We start from the raw sequence: 19,133 nt of genomic DNA, 5'->3' as shown, positions 1-19,133 counted from the left end.
TTTTTTTTTTTTGCATATTTTAGTGGTGCTTATGTAACCTGCTGACAAAATTTCTAAAATAAAAGGAATAGGCTCTTAGAAACTGGTACAAGGTATGTTATAGCACATTCCTGATCGCTGACCTCTTAATTCACGTCTGGTTTCTCAGCTATTAAAAGATCTTGCCAAATTTTTAGAACTCACCTTTGAAAATATTTTTATTAAAACCTCAGTCTGGGGCTATTGTCACTTCCAGTAGCTGTCCAATTCCAGGCAGAAAGAAGAACGTGGACAGCTTTGGATATATCTTCATTTTCTAAAACCCTTTAGCCTTACTTCAGGATTTATCCTGGAGTTGTAGTTGGGGTTTGGACTGCTGGTAGTCAACTGATCTAAGCAATCAGAGGAAAAAAGAACTAGGGCAGAGACCCAGGCACTCCCAAATTTCTTGTCCTTTAAATATATATAGAAAGATATAAATAATGCATTTATCTTGAATATTCATGGTCATTCCTCTGAATACTTAGTAATCTCCATATTATTATGCAATACAAATATACAATGGAATCATAATTGGAACATATTCATTATTTCACATTTCCATGTATTTGCAGAGACACAGAAATTACAGACACTGACCTTAAAAACTTTGGTATTATTCCTGGGGAAATCAGCACAAGTTGACCAAGGCAAAGCCACAGAAGGCTCATAGACACATCCAAACTCCCTGAGGGACCGAATTACTGGGCTGAGGGCTGGGGACCATGGTCTCAGTGGACATCTATCTCATTTGGCATACCATAGTTTATAAAGAAAATGTTCTACATTCTACCTTGGTAAATAGCATCTGGGGTCTTCAAAGCTCGTTAGTGGCCACCTAAGATATATCTAAGATAGTCCCACCCTATCTGGAGCAAGGGAGAATGAAGAAAACCAAAGACACAAGGGGAAGATTAGTCCAAAGGACTAATGAACCACAACTACCACAGCTTCCACAATACTGAGTCCAGAACAACTAGATGGTGCCTGGCTATCACCACAGACTGCCCTGCCAGGTATCACAATACTGGGTCTCAGAGCTGGAGAAAAATGTAGAACAAAATTCTAACTCACAAAAAAAGGACCAGACTTATTGGTTTGACAGAGACTGGAGAAACACTGGGAATATGGTCCCCAGACACCCTTTTAACTCAGTACTGAAGTTATTCCATAGGTTCCCCCTTCAGCCAAAGAAAAGACAGACCTATAAAACAAACAACAACACAAATTGTTCAACCATGTAAAGGAGTCTAAATGATCACACCAGCCCAGGAGCAAGGACAAGAAGGCGCACGGGGATAGGAAAGCTGGACAAATGCAAAGGGGACAGTGTTGACATGTCATGGATTGGCAACCAATGTCCCAAAGCAGTATGTGTGTTAACTGTTTAACGAGAAACTGATTTTCTCTGTAAACTTTCACCTAAAGCACAATTAAAAAAAAAAAATCCTCAGTGTCATGTGAGAGTCCTTGAGAAAGCCAATCAAAAGCTTATTTATGGATTGAATTGCATCCACCAAAACGTGAGCTGTAAATCCTAACCCCTATACATGTGGATGTAATCTCATCTGGGAACAAGGTTTTCTTTGCTGTGTTAATCAGACCATTTCAGTGTAGGATGTCTTAAAAAAAAAAAAGCCAGTCATATTTGAGATATAAAAGGAGTAGCTTAGGCACAGAAGCAAGCAAGCACAAATGAAGAAAGATTAATGCCACCTGGAGATTGCCAAGGAACCTAGAAAGGGAAGCGGAAAGTGACAAGAATTTTCTCCCAGGGCGGACAGAGAGAAACTTCCCCTATAGCCAGTGCCTTGAATCCTGCTTCTAGCCTCCCAAACTGTGAGAAAATAAACTTCTGTTCGCTGAAGCTGAAAACAAAACAAAACAAAACAAAAATTCAGGTATTGTTTATTCAATGGAAATCCTGATGGTGTAGTTGTTAAGAGTTTGGCTGCTAACCAAAAGGTCGGCAGTTGGAATCCACCAGGTGCTCCTTGGAAACCCTATGGGGCAGTTCTACTCTGTCCTATGAAGTTGCTAGGAGTTGGAATCGACTTGCCAGCAATTTTTTTTTTTTTTTTTAAATATAAAACCTAGACTAATACAAGGAGCCCCGGTGGTGCAGAGGTTAAGGCGATCAACTGCTAACAAAAAGTTGTAAGTTCAAAACCACCAGTGGCTCCACGGGAGAAAGCTGTAGAAGCCTCCTTCTGTAGAGATTTACAGGCTTGTAAACCCTATGGGGGAACCCTGGTGGCGTAGTGGTTAAGTGCTACGACTGCTAACCAGGAAGTTGCCAGTTCAAATCCATGAAGTGCTCCTTGGAAACTCTATGGGGCAGTTCTACTTCGTCCTATAGAGTTGCTATGAGTCGGAATCGACTCGAAGGCAGTGGGTTTTTTGGTTAAACCCTATGGGATCGCTATGAGTCAGAACGTATTCAAGGTCAGGGGTTTGGTTTTTGGTGGTTAGACAAACATATGCCTGTCATAGATTTTAGTTTACTTCATTACTTATTCGTTGAGGATGGATAGAGGCTAAGAGAATGTAGAGGGCAGAAAAGGTTACCGTGAAAAATAAATCAAAGCTATTCGTTTTTAAAAGAGTGGGAAAATCTGCGAATTTTGTTTATCTCTCTTATTCGTGTCCCCATTACAATGGATAATCAAGAGTTGACTACGCTGTAATTAGAACTGAAGTTGAAGAATACATCAAACAATTCACAATTTATATTATAATACAGCTCATGAGCACACTAAATATATATTAATGGGGCATTCAAAACCATGCATTTGAATGGAAAATTCCACATCTGGAGTGATTTGGGATAAATTATTTAGTGCCCTCACTGTCTTTAAATTATTTTTGGTGAGGTCTCCTTTGCATAATAACATAATCAGCCCTTGAGTGGAAAATGTTAATGTAGTGGAGGGGAGTAATCTTTATCTCTGGACGATTCTAAAGAAAATCATACAATCAAGAAGAGAAAACCAAATTTTGAGGTAATTAGTCATAAGAATAAATGAATGTTGATAAATTTTGAGCTTATTCAAAAATTACAGGTTTTAACTAACATTTGATTTTGAGAATTTTGCTTTTTGAAAGTAGAATATTATCAAACTTGTCTCCTGAAATTTTATTTAGCTGTAAAATACTTCTTCCCGAATATTATAATAGTAAAGGGTCAATGTAATAGAAAGTATTTCTATCTGTTCTTTGATACTGAAAAATAGTCTCTGATTCACCTGAATTTAGGAATAACATTAATCATATGCACTTCTGAGACGTCAGATTGGAAGAAGCCTGGGTTTTGCATATTTGTTCCAATTTTGTAATGTAGTGAATAAGCAAGTTTTGGACGTTATGGCTGAAGCAAAATTGAAGCAATGTTTGAGAACACATTATTAGGCACATTATTTGGAGGCATTTAGGGAGTTTTAAAAAAACACAGTAAAAAGATATAGTGAGGAAGTATTTCATAAAGACAAATACTAATAACTCATTTTATTGTTTGAGATGGTGCCAGACTATCCAGATGGATTTGATAGTGAAATAAAGATAGTAGAATAAAGAGTTAGATGTTAGAAGTATATTTTTACTTCACCATGGAATTTAAAACTTATTGTTGTAAATAGCATTGAGAGAAATTTGAACTCAGTTACAATTATGATAATAGGCACTGAGCTCATATTCTGTGCCAGAGATTGTTCTACCTCTTTTTCATGCCATTTAATCCAAACAACATCTCTAGGATATGAAGGACTGCCACTTATTCCCATTTTACGAACAGAAAACTGAGGTTTATAGTGGGAAAGTCACTTGCTGACAAATGAAGAAGCTTGTTTTAAAATCCAGGAGCTCTGATCCAGAAACCGTGCTGCTAAATCAAAAGCTGTTCCAGAGAGAAGACTTTGATGAAAAAATTCTACTTATATATCCTTGAAGGGCTAGCCATGGAAGGGGGAGAAAACATCACATCTTTTATTTCAAATTCACAAAAAAAGAATGAATAAATGAAAATTACAAGGAGAATAAATTTGTGAAAGACATAAAATATATTTTCCCTGTTAGAGCTATCCAGCAATGAAATGAACTTCCCTACAAAGTAATGAACTTCTTACCCTTGGAATTATTCAGAAGGATAATGTTGACAATTCAGCAGACATATTGTGGACATTCTCTTTGTACTGGGAAGAATACTCAATTATTTTCCTCTGACAAAAAAAAAAAAAAATCCCTTCAACTGAGGACTACTCGAATAAAAATTACTGATGCTAAAACAATAATGCATTCATTTTTGTTTTTCTCCAATAACCAATGACATTCATCAAACTTAAATGAAGACATGTCCACATATAAAATAGCAAAGGCCATTCTCACCACTGATTATTTGCAGAATTCTAAGCAAGGAATAGTCACAAATTTTCTTTCCTGCTATATCATCTAGCTTTAGAAATAGTAGTAGTTATTTATTCTACTGAGGGTATTGGTTCTGAGTCATTTCATTTATTGTTGAATCTATGTATATATCAAGATTTATCTCTTGTTTTATTAGGAAATATTGATAGGTATGTGAATTATATAACTCAGAAAACAAAAAGGATGTAAAGAGTGCAAATTGCTACAAAATATCACAGAAGTTACCATTCTGAATCATTTTGTTTTCACTCAGTATAATTTGACTGGTTCAAAAACTGGTATGTAAATCTCTTGTCACTTAAACAACATGTCTATGAACATAATATCATTTAATAAACTGGAACTAATCTACTTTTTAATCTCTCTGGAGAGCTGCACTGTTGATAGGATTTTATCTATTACTATACTCATGTATTTAGTGCTGCTATAACAGAAACGGAGTCCTGATGGTGCAGTGGATAAGAGCTACATCTGCTAACCCAAAGGTCGGCAGTTCAAATCCACCAGGCGCTCCTTGGAAACACTATGGGGCAGTTTTACTCTGTCCTATAGGGTCTCTGTAAGTTAGAACAGATTCAGTGGCACCTAACAGCAACAACATAACAGAAATACCAGAAGTGGATGGCCTAAACATACATTTTTTTCTCACAGTTTAGGATGCTAGAAGTCCGATTCAGAGTGCCAGCTCTAGGGGAAGGCTTTCTCTGTCAGCTCTAGAAGAAGATCCTTGCCTCTTCAGCTTCTGCTTTCTGGTCCCTTGGAGATCTCCATGTGTCTTGGCATCTATCTTACCCCATCTCTCCTCTGTTTTCTTGTTTAACCTTTTTTGTATCTCAAAAGAGACTGAATATATACTGTACATTAATCCTGCCTCATTAACTTTAAAAGACGATCCATTCCTAAATGGGATTATAACCATAGGCATAAACCAAAAACTCGCTGCCGTGGAGTCGATTCCGACTCATAGCGACCCTATAGGACAAAATAGAACTGCCCCATAGAGTTTCCAAGGAGCGCTTGGTGGATTCAAACTGCCAACCTTTTGGTTAGCTGCCGTAGCACTTAACCACTACGCCACCAGGGTTTCCGTACCACAGGCATAGAGGTTAGGATTTACAATACATGTTTTGAGAGGACATAATTCAATCCATACCATTCCACCCTTTGTCCTTCCAAAGTTCATGTCCTTGCCACATACAAAACACAATCACTCCATCACATCATCCTAAAAGTCTTAAATCAACTCCTAGTCCAAAATCTGATCTTCTGAATCATCTAAACCAAGTGTGGGTGAGACGTTAGGTGTATTCCATCCTGCGGCAAAATTCTTCCTAATCTGTGAAGCTATGAAATCTAGAATACAGTTTATCGGTTTCTGAAGTACAATGCTGAAACAGGCACAAAGTAGACATTTCGGTTACAAATGGAAGAAACTGGAGAGAAAGGAGGGCACCAAGCAATCTAAAACCCAGCAGAACAAATTATATTAGCTCTCAAGTCTTGAAAATAATCCCCTTTTCTCTGAGACCTTCTGGGTAATGACCTTGCCCTCCAAATGCTGGGTGTTGGCCACATCCTCTGGATTCTAGGTAGAGGCCCTTTGGCCCTGAGCTTCAGCTACACCTTTCAGGCTTTCTTGGATGGCAAATCTACTTTCCTAAGCTTTAAATGGCCCCATTCTCCTAGTCCATCTGAGTGGCAACCCTACCCTCAGCCCCAGCAGGCCCCATTCTTCAGTTTTGGGTGGCCACTCCATCTCCCTAGTACAACTTAATGGCAGTTCCACACTCTCGAACTCAGTTGGTGAATATCCGACTCTTTGAAACCTAGGAGGCTGTGACCCACTCTTTGAGATCCAGTACCTTAGCCCCATCCTTTGAAGCTGTGAAGGCCCTGCTTCCTGTGCTCCTTCTAATAGTTCTTCTGATCTCCGAGCTGCTCAAGGGATGTCCTTTTCTTTTCTTGGAGGACAACAGATGTAGCTCCTTTGGCTTGTTTCCTGCCTGTACAATTCCAAGACGCAGACAGAGTTCTTTCCTTTTGTTCTTCTACGTCCCCTTCGGTCTAAGCTAATGGGTTTTCTGCTGGAGTAGTTGGTTAGATCCATCAGTCACAGGGTTAATCTCTTTAACAAAAGATTCTGTAGCCACATCCTTGGTCAACATTCTAGTATATGTGTCTTTAGTTTGTACAACAGAATTTTCCAAATCTTTAAGTTCTGTTTTCATTTTGCACAGTTCATTTTTAAGTCCATCTCTTTTGCATTTTACTGTAAGTGGGAAGGAGAAACCGTGTAAGCCCTTTAAGACCTTGCTTAGAAATCTCTCCAGCCAGATATCCAAATTCAACACTTAAAAGTTTTACCTTCCACTAAACACTTGAATTAATTCAGACAAATTTTTCGCCACTGCACAAAAAGCATCACCCTTCTCACTTGTCCAATCACATGTTTATTATTTTCTTTTAAAGCCTCGCCAGAAGCACATTGACCATCTACATTTCTAACAACGTTCTGTTGCTGGTGCCATATGTATTCTCTAAGACAATAGAGGCTTTCTCTATAGCTCTGCTCACTTTCTTTTCAACCCTCACCAGAATTTCCTTTGACATCCACAATCCTACCAACAGTCTCTTCAAGGCAATCTAGGGTTTAATTATTAAAAAAAAAAAAAAAATAGGCATCTTAAATTTCTTTAGCCTCTACCCATTATCCAATTCAAAAACCACTTCCACATTTTAGGTGTCCGTTTGCTAATATTTTAACTCTGCATTTCATTCTGGCAACGCCAAAATCTTTTTGATGAATATGCCAAACTTTGGTATATGATTCCTGGCAACAGCAAACTACTGCTAAAGATCATAGAGCTCATGGATATAATGAAGGTTCTTTTCTTTTTCTTCTTTAAAGCTATTGCCATAGGCAGTCTTTAATTTTTAGATTAATGAAAGTTCTGTACCAAATTTCTTTCTTAAAAAATTTATTAAAGCATGTCTTAGACTAACTGTATCACAGTCACTTTGGATGTTGACTAAAAATACAGAATTTAGGGCTCACCACACGTCTGTTGAATCCATGTCTCTGTGGTTGGAAAACCACAACCTGTAGTTTGAACAAACATGCCAGGTAATTTTCTTGCAGTCTAATATTTGGAACCCATAAATACAATGTTCTTAAAAACTCATTTTAGTGTTGCATATGTGTGTGAAACAGCACATTTTATGAAACTGAAAGTCTAGTTCATTACTCATTACCTTTTTTCTTCTCGCATAATATATCTTCCAACTTGAAAATAGGTGTAGCTTTAAGTGGCTACACTTGTCATTTATTACTCTGGCTTTTCCAATGAAAATGACTGTGCCATCCTAACTTTAAGAATATTTTCTGAAATATTTTCTTTCTGCTGAGGAATGATTAAATACTCCTTAAGAGATTGGCATTATTTTATACACAACACAAAACATCTCAAAATCTTCAATGATTAATACCTAGCACTTATATTTGACAGAAAAGTAATTAACTATAATTTCCTAATAATGCAAAAAAGAATTACACAAATTAACACTAACCTAACAACAAACAAGAGCAGTTGTTTTTTGTTTGATTTCTTAGTATTATCTCTGAGGCCTTTCCTTCCTTTTTATCCAGCATTAAAACAGCACACTATAGTCAACCTTATTAAGTATTAAAAAAAAAAAAATATTAAGTATTAGCAATATAAAAACGCACATTCTACAAGATAAGCCAAATATGATCTTAGTCTCCTACAAAATGATTTTTCTGTAACTAATGTTGCTAGTATTTACATAGATGATAATGAATAGATAGAGAAAAAGAGGGCAAGCCAAATGCATTGTCATGCTGCAAATGCCCTTGATTTTCTGATTTTTTATTTTTGAATGCAATCTCTGTGCATAATAAACAGGTTGGAAGATTTAATATGAAAAGCCATATTATACATTTTCATTTTTACTGTAATAATTTATTGTGGATAATAGTATAGGAAGGTTTTAATTTTTGTGAGAGAAAAAGATTTCACAGATTCACAAGGTAAATCAAAGCATGAGAGTCTGTTTCATAACCTAAAATGTGAGTCAATTTTTTTATAATAAAATGGATTTTAATAAATTTTTTTACATCGCTGGGTAAGGCATTTCACCTCACTTAATCTCAATTTTCTTATTCGTACCTATCAAGAGGAATGCCTGGACTGTATTTCAGATGAAAATGATGCATCTTGATTAGGTATAAAATGTGCAAAGAAAAATTATGAAACATATTGGATGTTTAAACTGTGAGTTTCCGGGATACGCAGTAACATTTTTTCCCCCCATTCAATGCCCTATTTTCTCATGCCTCTCTGTCTAAAAAGCTACCCATTCAGTTTAAATGTGCTTCCTGCAGTGTTTCATTCCATAAAGAAAGCACAGCAACATAAGAGCTAGACACAGCTTCAGCTACTGGCTCCTTTTTAGCTCTACAGGGACCTAGATGCTTGCCAATTCTTACCTGCCAAGATAAGGGTGCAGGGTGTGGGATTCAGATGCCAGAATCATGGCCACACAAAAAAATTTGGACCTTTGCATAAAGAAAATGATTGGATCTTGTGAAAAACAAAAGGAGTGTTGATACCTAATATAGGATTCAATAGAAAACAAATTGCAAAAGGAATGCAAGTGAAAATTAACTAACCCCTCTGCCTCACCCGTGATTACACTGGCATCTGAGAACCAAGTGACAGCAAATGTTTCTTAAAACATGTGATTCCTATTAAGAGTGAGGTAGGTATATACCCTATTGGCCATTTAGATAAATTACACTAAAAGCAGATGGAGGAAAGGCAATACATTTAAGTAATTGTTGGCTGGATCTGTTTCCACACAATTCTAGTGAGGGAAATAATACTGTAAAATCCTGCAATCCTGTAAATAATTTGAGCTAATTGAATAAATATTGTCTATAATCTGGTCCCCCTAAATTCAAGACTGCCTGTTGATGCCAATTATCAACTACAGAAAAGCAATTTTCGAAACTATATATAATATTGGGATAATTTTAGTAAGACTAAAGATATTTTTTAATATTGGGATAATTTTAGTAAGACTAACAAGATATTTTTTATCTTTCTATACTTATTAATGTGAAACCCTGGTGGCACAGTGGTTAAGTGTTATAGCTGCTAATCAAAAGGTCAGCAGTTCGAATCCACCACACTCTCCTTGGGAACTCTATGGGGCAGTTCTACCCTGTTCTGTAGGGTAGCTATGAATCAGAATGGACTTGACAGCAATGCATTTGGTTTTTTGGTATACTTACTAGTATCTATGCTAACTAATCACAGTACATGGCACTGGTTTGGATATGCTAACTAATATAGACATGACCTCTAAATTGGTACTTTTTTCAAAGTTAAAATTAAGACTGCTGGTTTGTTGCAAAGAGACCATGTACAACCTTTTTACCTATGGGTTTTCAGGTGATAGACATACACATTTGCATATATCTATATGAATATGTACATATGTATACCCATGTGAGTTTTTGTTTTTTAATAACATCAATCTAAAAATAGTGTTACATTTTCTTTTTTTAAAAAAAAATCACACTGTTCTATGTGGCTGGAACTATCCAGAGTGGGAAAATAGCTGCTGCTTGCTATGCTTGGCTGCTTCCAACGTGGTTTATGCTTCTTCACCCGCTTCACCAAACCACCAGTGTATTTTCTGTGTGGAATGTTAGTGTATCTGATGTCTCAGGACTTGAATGTTTTATGCCTGAAAGAATTGTAACTGGATGCATGCTGTTGAACTAGTTGAGGGCAGTGAGCCATTTTTCCCTCTTTGTAAGATGAAACCTTTATCAAAATCTTGTCATATTGTCAATATTAGAAGATGAAAGGTAAAAAGTCTTGTAACACTGAGAACAGCAATGGTTTCTGTAAAAGGCAATATGAGAATTGAAATCGCTTGTTTAAAAAAACATATCAGCCTTCCAAGCTGAGTACAGGTTGAATTCAAGGTTAAATGAAAAAAATGCATTGTTAAGTATGATTGCAAGGAAATAATATTCTTCAGCTTGTTTCTTCAAAGTTTTTATTCCTGCCTGGTAATTGTTACGTGTTTTTGTATACATGCGTTCTCTTTCCGGTATTTTATTGTAAGCTCTTCCAGAATAGAAATGTATCTTATATGACTTTGTAATCACCCTCCTACATTATAATTCGACACTCAAAATCTTTTAGTTTCCCATCTATTATTTAAAAAAAAAAAATCTCTCCATGAGCCCGCATTCTTCATCAGCTACCTTTCTTTTTCTCTGCTCCATAGCAAAATAAGCTGAAAATGTTTTCTATATTTGCTGTTGTTGCTTACTCATTTCCCATTTTTCCCTCAAAATTCCATTGAGATTATGTCACAATTGGCAAACATTATATTGCTGATCCTAAAAATGGTGTCTTTTTCTCATCCTACTTCAATTCTCAGAAGCATTCCAAGCAACATTGCTTTTTGAAATTCTCTCATTTCTTAACATCCATCACATAACACCCTAGTTCCTGCCTGCCCCACTTCCTGGACCAGCTCTTAATTTCATTTGCTGGTAACTATTCCTTGTTCTGGCTGCTAAATGCCTAGAGAACCAAAGTTTAGCTCCAGGGTCTCTGTTTTCCGTCTTGTTGTCCTCCAGTCTATTGGCTTTAAATACCATGTATATGTATTCAAGCAAGTTTCAGCTGCACCTCTGAAGTTTTCAATCAAATTCAAATTAATGAAGCCAATTGTTTACTTGATGCATTCTCCTGGATGGCCAATAGCTACCTCCACCTAATACCTATTCTCTCTATTCGAATGAATTGAATATCATAGTCAATGGAAATAAATTTGAGCAGCTAAATATCACATGGTTGGGAAACAAAAATAATTGTATTCAAAAATTGTCAGTAAAGTGAAGAGCAGTCTGAATCAACTTTGTACTAAACTCTGCAGATAACATGACACATAGTTGTTTTCTTCCCTAAAGGTTTAGGATAATTTGGGTAGGTGATAAAGTTTATGTAATCTCTATATTAAAAAAAACCTTGTCAAGAAAACTAAATACTTAAAGAGTATAACCAAAAGAGTATAGGAGATACATTTTAGGTATTGTTTATAATTATGCATTTTCGTAATAGCACACAATTTTTTTTGCAAAGAAATTTTGTTAATAAAAAACATTTTTGTCAACTTATTAAAATTCTAGAAATTTCCATTAGTAACAGTTTTGTGAACTTAATTCAAATTACTACATGAAACTAAAGTGTAAAAAAAATGATATATGTGCCTAGAATTATCAAATATTTGTGCTGTTAGGAAATTTAGACATCACTTAGTCAAATATTTTTCAGACCATAAATCCTGGCCATTTATTCATTCATGCATTTAATTTAGTGAGTTCTGACTAGCATTAAACAATAATAGAATAGAATAAATAAGTGAGAAAGAAATATATAACAAAGGAAAGTATTTTTTGGTATAGCTTTCTTGTTGTTTTTAGTAATGCTTTTATATATGTATATTATATACATATATAAAATTTTATATATGTATATTATGTACATATATTATATATATATGTATATATGGAATTCAGGATTGGATGTGAAATTTATTTTTACTTTTGGTCACAGTGAAAAATGTATGAAAGTCACTGAATTTAATTAAGATTTTAAGATTTCTCCAAGGTCTAAGAGTGGATCAGAGGTGAACCAAGATTATAATCTACTCTCATATTTTACAGTCCACAGATTTTTTTCCAATACACTATAAACAAGTTATTGTACTAAAAGAATGTCAAAAAGAAAAGAAAAAAAAAACCTCTTCTAAAAACTAGTAATTTGACTTTAAATGAGCTTAGCAACTGTAAGAACATCAGAGGAGAAAGAACTTTCTTCCTGAATCCTGGATATATAAAAGAACCTGAAGGTAGCTTTAGTTAGTGGAACTTTTGTTTCCTTTTCTTTTTTAAAAAAACTTCCTACTAATGCAGATGACTTTTTCACCTAAAAACCAAAAAAAAAAAAAAAAATCGAACCCAGTGCCATCGAGTTGATCCCGACTCATAGCAACCCTACAGGACAGAGTAGAACTGCCCCCATAGAGTTTCCAAGGAGCGCCTGGCGGATTTTAACTGCAGATGCAGCCGTAGCACTTAACCACTAACCCACCAGGGTTTCCATTGTCACCTAAGTAAATAAAAATCAGAAAGGTTATATATACATTGTTCATTTTTAATGACATGTGCAATGTCTTCTTGACTCCCAACACAACTTCCCATTGCTTGACTACATTCACAATATTGATTAATGTTTTACACTAAGTATGTGTAGGTTTCTGTATATACAAAAACCAAACCCATTGCTGTCAAGTCTATTCTGACTCATAGTGACCCTACAGTAATGTCAAATAATAATAATGACTCAGTACCTTTTGAATTAAAATGTGTAAATTGTTACTATTGGGTGTCTGAAGCAAACACACTGAGAAGGGTATTCTGGTGCTTGTTTAGGAGCCAGTAAGAAATTTTCTAGAGAATTTTGTATGTATGACAGACAGGCTAGAGACATGCTATACCTTAAAAAAAAAAAAAAAAAACTTATAAGTATCCAGAAGTGATAACATTCATTCTATTTAGTTAATATTTATACCTGTTAATAATATTTTCACTTTGCAGAAATGAAAGATCTCATACCTCTTCCTATCATATAAATAACTGTGAAAAAGAAGCTACATATTATCTTGACAGCAATGGGTCTGATTTTGATACATCTGCCATATATGTTTTTCTGTTCTGATTTAGGAAATAATATTAGTCATTATTCCCTGTCCTTGAGCATAGAGAATGGGACCCAGCTGGAGCTGGGCTCACAAGAGCTCACGAGGACTCACAAGGACACACCAACTGGGCCCTGAGGTATAAAGGCAATAGATAGAATAATCCTGGAAAATGTCTTTTAGGGAACATTTCACCTAAGCCAGAACACAAAAGACTTTCCACTCGTATCTTTTGCTACTAACATTTAGTGAATAGAAATTTGTTGGACCAATGAAGACCCTCCTGACTGTCATTACTGAATCCTGTACCAATGATTGTTCAGAAAGATAATTCAAAATGTAAGATCACAGTTTCTAGCCAATCTGTGAAAAGGTGAAGCTTTCACTGGTTTTGCCTGTTTGTAATGTTAATATATACTGACGACTCCGTAACCTTCCCTTGGACTCAGACAGACATGGCTGTGGTAGCACGCTTGTCTGTTTTTCCACTTTTGTCTATTCTGTAATTTCCTTGGACTCGGACAAAGCTCTGGCAACATCTTTGTCCACTTCTCAACTTTTGTCTTTTTGAATATATGCTGAATAAAACTTTCTTTTTGCTTTACTAAACTTTATGATGTTTTTTCCCCTACAATAGTTCCCATAAAGATTATACCAGATTTCCAGCTTACCATGAAAAACACAATTAAATTATTTGAGGAGAATACAGTATTTCAAAGAGCAAAGACAGTCATATACATACACTGTCTATAAGTTTTTGCCTTTTCTTTCCTTGTTTACATGAAAAAAAAAACACTTACTAAAATCATTTAAATGAATATGTCCAAAACAAATGAAATTAATAATATAGTTGAAACCCTATCTAAATAAATTTGTAATGACCTATTTTTAGATTAGTAAACAATTGAGTTTGGTTAAATAATTTGGACTTTTCTCTATAGTACAGTAGTTTTGTTGACTTCAATTTATTCCATTTTATCAAATCTTAATAGTCTGGATTATTTTGCCAAAGAAAAGTTAAATAAAACAAGCAAATGTATATTAAAATGGATCAAATTTTAAGGGGGATGGTGAGGGCTTACACTCAGGAGGAGGAAGAGACAAGAGGTGGTGACATTCCTCAGTAAGATAGTCCTTACAGAGGGAGAGGCAGGGGGTAGTGACATTTCTCAATAAGATGATCCTTACCTAGTTAAACATTAAGCCAAGGAAATGGTCCCTATAGTGGTCCCTAACTTGGTAATTAAACGTTAAGCCAAGGAAATAATCTCTGCAGGGGTCTCTGACTTGGCAGTTAAACGTTAACAGAGAGAGTAAGAGACAAGAAGGGTACAAAACCCTAAGAAAACGACTATCGGGGCTCTCAGACCCTGTATCTGAGTAGCCCACTTGATGCTCCCTAGTCAAGTGTACTTTTGCTACTAACCCTCTGCTGGCTAATAAACCTCTGCTCGCTTGGCACTATTTGTCTCAGTGTTTGAATTCTTTCCTACACCAAAGACAACAACCGAGGCTATTCTCTGATAACAAAGTAAGTATATATAATCGTATATGAGTATGCATATATAGTTATGCACACATGCATGTGCAATTATATATAATTTTTTTTTTTTTATACATGTAGGTAAGCATGTGTATGTATATGCATATGTTTGTGTATGTATATTTTTCCCAAAATTTGGGGAAAATTTTAACCTATAAATACAGGAAGCACAGTGAACTTCAAGCACATATCACATCATTATAAAACTGCTGAAAACCAAAATGAAGAAAATATCTTAAAGGAAGTAAAAGAAAAAGGATATAGTCTATACCCAAAAAACCAAACCAAACCCGCTGTTGTCGAGTCGATTCTGACTGAAGGGTCCTTTGAGCTATGCTGAGCAGATATCTACCATCTAAATCAAAATCAAACCTGTTGCCATTGAGTCAATTCTGACTTGTAGCGACCCTATAAGACAGAGTAGAACTGGCCCCTAGGGTTTCCAAGGGGCAGCTGGTGGATTTGAACTGCTGATCTTTTGATTAGCATCTAGGCTCTTAACCACTGAACCACCAGGTCTCCATATTATATACAGGGAAGAAAATAAGAATTACAGTGGTCTTAAAGTCTAGATAATGTCAACTGCTCAGAAAAAACCCAGATTTAAATATCAAGCAAAAACTTCCTTCAAATATGAATAGAAACATTTTCGTATAAATAAAAGAAGAAAGAATTTGAGGCCAGCAAATCTGCACTAAAAGATCTACAAAAATTTGAAGGGTACAAAATCTAAGACCATATGGAAACTTTATCCTATGTGAAGAAATAAAGAATCCCAAAAACAGTAAAAACATTGACAGAAATAAAAGAATGTTCTTTTTTTTTTTCCCAATTCGTTGAGAAGAAAACTGCCCAAAGCAAAAATAATAATTTTGTAAGTTTATTTACATAAATGGGAACCCTGGTGTTGTAGTGGTTAAGTGCTACCGCTGCTAACCAAGAGGTCAGCAGTTCAAACCCACCTGGCGCTCCTTGGAAACTCTATGGGACAGTTCTACTCTGTTCTATAGGGTTGCTATATAAGTCTAATAGAAACACATCAAAGGGTAGGTATGTGAAACTGTATTATGTAAAATTGCTATATTTTAGCTGGGGAGGAACAATATCAATTTTTTAAGAATGTATATTTTAATTCCTAGAACAATCACTAACAAATAATACAAAAATATATATAGTAAAAAAGTGAAATGAGTAAGTGACAAACAAAACAAAACAAAAAATTCTTGTTTGGCTTGATAACCCATTGCCAGCAAGTTGATTCCAACTCATAGCGACCCTATAGGACAGAGTGGAACTGTCACATAGGTTTCCAAGGAGCGGCCGGTGGATTTGAACTGCCGACTTTTTGGTTAGCAGCTGAACACTTAACCACTGAGACACCAGAGTGTGACCCCAATACTCCCTACCATGTTTTCTCCTTTTTCAAAATGGGCAACTGAGAGCTTGACATAACTAACGCCATGATGAACATATAAGTAGTTCTTCCTCTGCCTGCCTCCTTCACTTACCTCTGTTAAAGACTTTGTTTTGACCTAATGTTAATGACTTTGTTCTTTGTTTTAAACTGATGCAAATAACTTTGTCTTGTTCTATTGGGCCACCTGTGACTTACAACCCCCCACAGGAAAATCAGAGCCCAGGTATCTGATATGTATATCTTTAGTCTGATAAAGAGTCTTTTGTCACTACCTTGTAATGAATAATTCCTCTGGCCAGGCCATCTGTAGACTACAAAGACACTTCTAACGCTTGTAAGATTCTATATAAGCTCTAATGTAAAACTGGCCTTTGGGACTCCATAGAGACAGTCTGTGCTGCTGCTGGGTCTGTCCCCAGTGATTGTGTACATGTGCTTTATAAACTTTCTCACTCTTTCTGACTTGGAGTATGTTTCATTGGCTCCATTGCTCCAGGGCACAGACCCTAATCAGGTAACAAGGGCTCCATTTGACTTGACAGAAACAGGAAAAAACAAACAAAATTCAAAATATAAATATATATGGGACAGAGAAAAATATGAAGACTATCAACTCAAAATCTAATCATATCGATAATTACAGTAAATAAGAATGTAGTAAACACTCCAAATAAAACGCCAACATTGTAAAATTAGATTGGATTTAAAAATGATGAAATAAATGGTATAAGGTGATACACTTCATTATTTTTAATATTTTATTGTGTTCTAGGTAAAAGCAGACACAACAAATTAGGTTGTCTTTTAACAATTTTTATACAAATTGCTCCATGACATTGGTTACAATTTCCATGAGTCAGCATTCTCGTTGTTTCTATTCTATATGTTCTGTTTCCATTTATCAAGCTTCCCTGACCCTCTTTGCCTTCTCATCTTTGTTTTGGGATAAATGTCAACCATTGTTTAAGTGAACACATTCGTCATGGGTGATACTGTTTTCTTGTTTAATAAGCCAATCTATTACTTGACTGAAAGGGAGTAGCTTCAGTTCCAAGCTAAAAAGGTGTATTTAGGCAACAGTCTCTGGGGTCCTTCTAGTTTCCCTCGGTCCAGTAAATCTGGTCTTTTTTAGGAATTTGTGTAGTGATACGATTTAAATGCATGTCAGCAAAAATTCAAAGTAAAAGTATGGAAGATGATATACTCTGCAAACATTGCAAAAAAAATTCTGGTGTGGCTGTGTTAGCATCAAAGTAGATTTCAATATAAGTTATATTTTTGGAGATAAAGAAAGATATTTCATAATTATAAAAGTACCAATTATGATTTATTTATAATATTTCAGAATTATAGAAGTATCAGAAGACATAATGACCATAAAGCTGTACTCTTCTAATAGCATAGTTTCAACACTCAGCAAGACTTAATAGAACTAAGGGGAGAAATAGAGATATTACCTTTATCATAGTTTAAGATTGTAACATTCCTCTTTCAAATGATTTTGTCTACTTGGTAGAAAAAGTAGACAAAAGTTTTCTCAATTTGAACAACACTGTCAAGCAAATTGATCAAATTGATACTGATAGCACACTACATCCAACTACTGAAAATTATAACTTTAAGTCTTCATAAAACACTCACCAAAAAAGCAATATATTGGGGTGTTATGGATTGAATTACGTGCCCCCTCCCCCAAAATGTGTGTATCAACTTGGTTAGGCCATGATTCCCAGTATTGTGTGGTTGTCCTCCATTTTATGATTGTAATTTTATGCTAAAGAGGATTACGGTGGGATTGTAACACCACCCTTACTCAGGTCACCTCCCTGATCCAATGTAAAGGGAGTTTCCCTCTTAACAGATAAAAGGAAAGAGAAGCTAACAGAGATTTGGGGACCTCATAGCACCAAGAAAACAGCACCAGGTACAGAGCACATCCTTTGGACACAGGGTTCCTGCACCTGAGAAGTTCCTCGACCGGGGGAGATTGAGGACAAGGACCTTCCTCCAGAGCCAACAAAGAGAGAAAGCCTTCCCCTGGAGCCAACACCCTGAATTTGGACTTGGAACCTACCACACTGTGAGAGGATAAATTTCTCTTTGTTAAAGTCACCCACTTGTGGTGTCTCTGTTATAGCAGCACTAGATAACCAAAACATGGGGGCCATAAAATGTTTCAATATATTGCAAAATATTGTAATTTTACAAAGTATATTCCCTGACTACAAAATAAATAAATAAATAAAAATCAGTAACAAGTCCCTAAAAAGTCTCTCTATATTTGGAAATCAAACGCTTTTAAAGAACACAGGTTCAAAACTGAAATAACAAAGGAAATTAGAAAACATTTCAAATTGAATGATGGAGAAAACAATATATCAAATTGAATGGGATGCAGATAAAGTGTTGCTCTGAAAGAACTTTATAACTCTGAATGATTAGGAAAAAAAGATTTTAAACAAAGATCTGCATCTCAATCCTAAGAGGCAAGGAAAAGAAAAGCAAATTAGACCCAAAGGAAAAAGAAGAAAAAAGATAAAAGACAGGTATCAATAAAATAAAACCTGATAAAGAATTTCTTAAAAAATTAACAAAGTCAAAAGTTAGTCATTTGCAAAATTAATAAATCCCTAGAAAGATTGAACAACCATAACAAACAAAAAAAGAAGATACAAATTACCTTTCCAGAACTAAAAGAGCCCATGTTACTAAAGACTACAGACATAATAAAATCATATTGTGAGCAACTTTATGCTAATGAATTTGACAATTTATGTGAAGTGAAAAAATTCTTGCAAAAACAACTTACCTAAACGGACACATTTAAAAATAGAAAATATGAATAGTTCTGTATCTGTTAATTTAATTTAAATTAAAAAACAAAAAATCCCACATCCCCATGAAGAAAATTAAACACGTACATGGTTACAG

At 35.4% G+C, this 19,133-nt stretch overlaps 1 long non-coding RNA gene across 19 annotated transcripts in view; it reads right to left on the bottom strand.

The window, feature by feature from the left end:
• Positions 1-19,133, bottom strand: part of LOC111750919 (uncharacterized) — a 204,536-nt gene that overhangs the window by 12,283 nt on the left and 173,120 nt on the right. For 2 of the 19 annotated variants that reach the window (XR_010319360.1, XR_010319352.1), the window contains exon 11: positions 33-4,232. The exons of the other annotated variants lie outside the window; for them this stretch is intronic. This is a non-coding gene — a long non-coding RNA (uncharacterized LOC111750919). Of the gene's footprint in view, positions 1-32; positions 4,233-19,133 lie in introns of those variants that run through there. 19 annotated transcript variants of the gene reach the window in all.

The sequence above is a fragment of the Loxodonta africana genome, chromosome 25, assembly GCF_030014295.1.
Source record: "Loxodonta africana isolate mLoxAfr1 chromosome 25, mLoxAfr1.hap2, whole genome shotgun sequence".
NCBI classification, from domain to species: domain Eukaryota; kingdom Metazoa; phylum Chordata; class Mammalia; order Proboscidea; family Elephantidae; genus Loxodonta; species Loxodonta africana.
The sequence above is the reverse complement of the archived record's forward strand: the minus strand, read 5'-3'. Positions and strand labels throughout refer to the sequence as shown.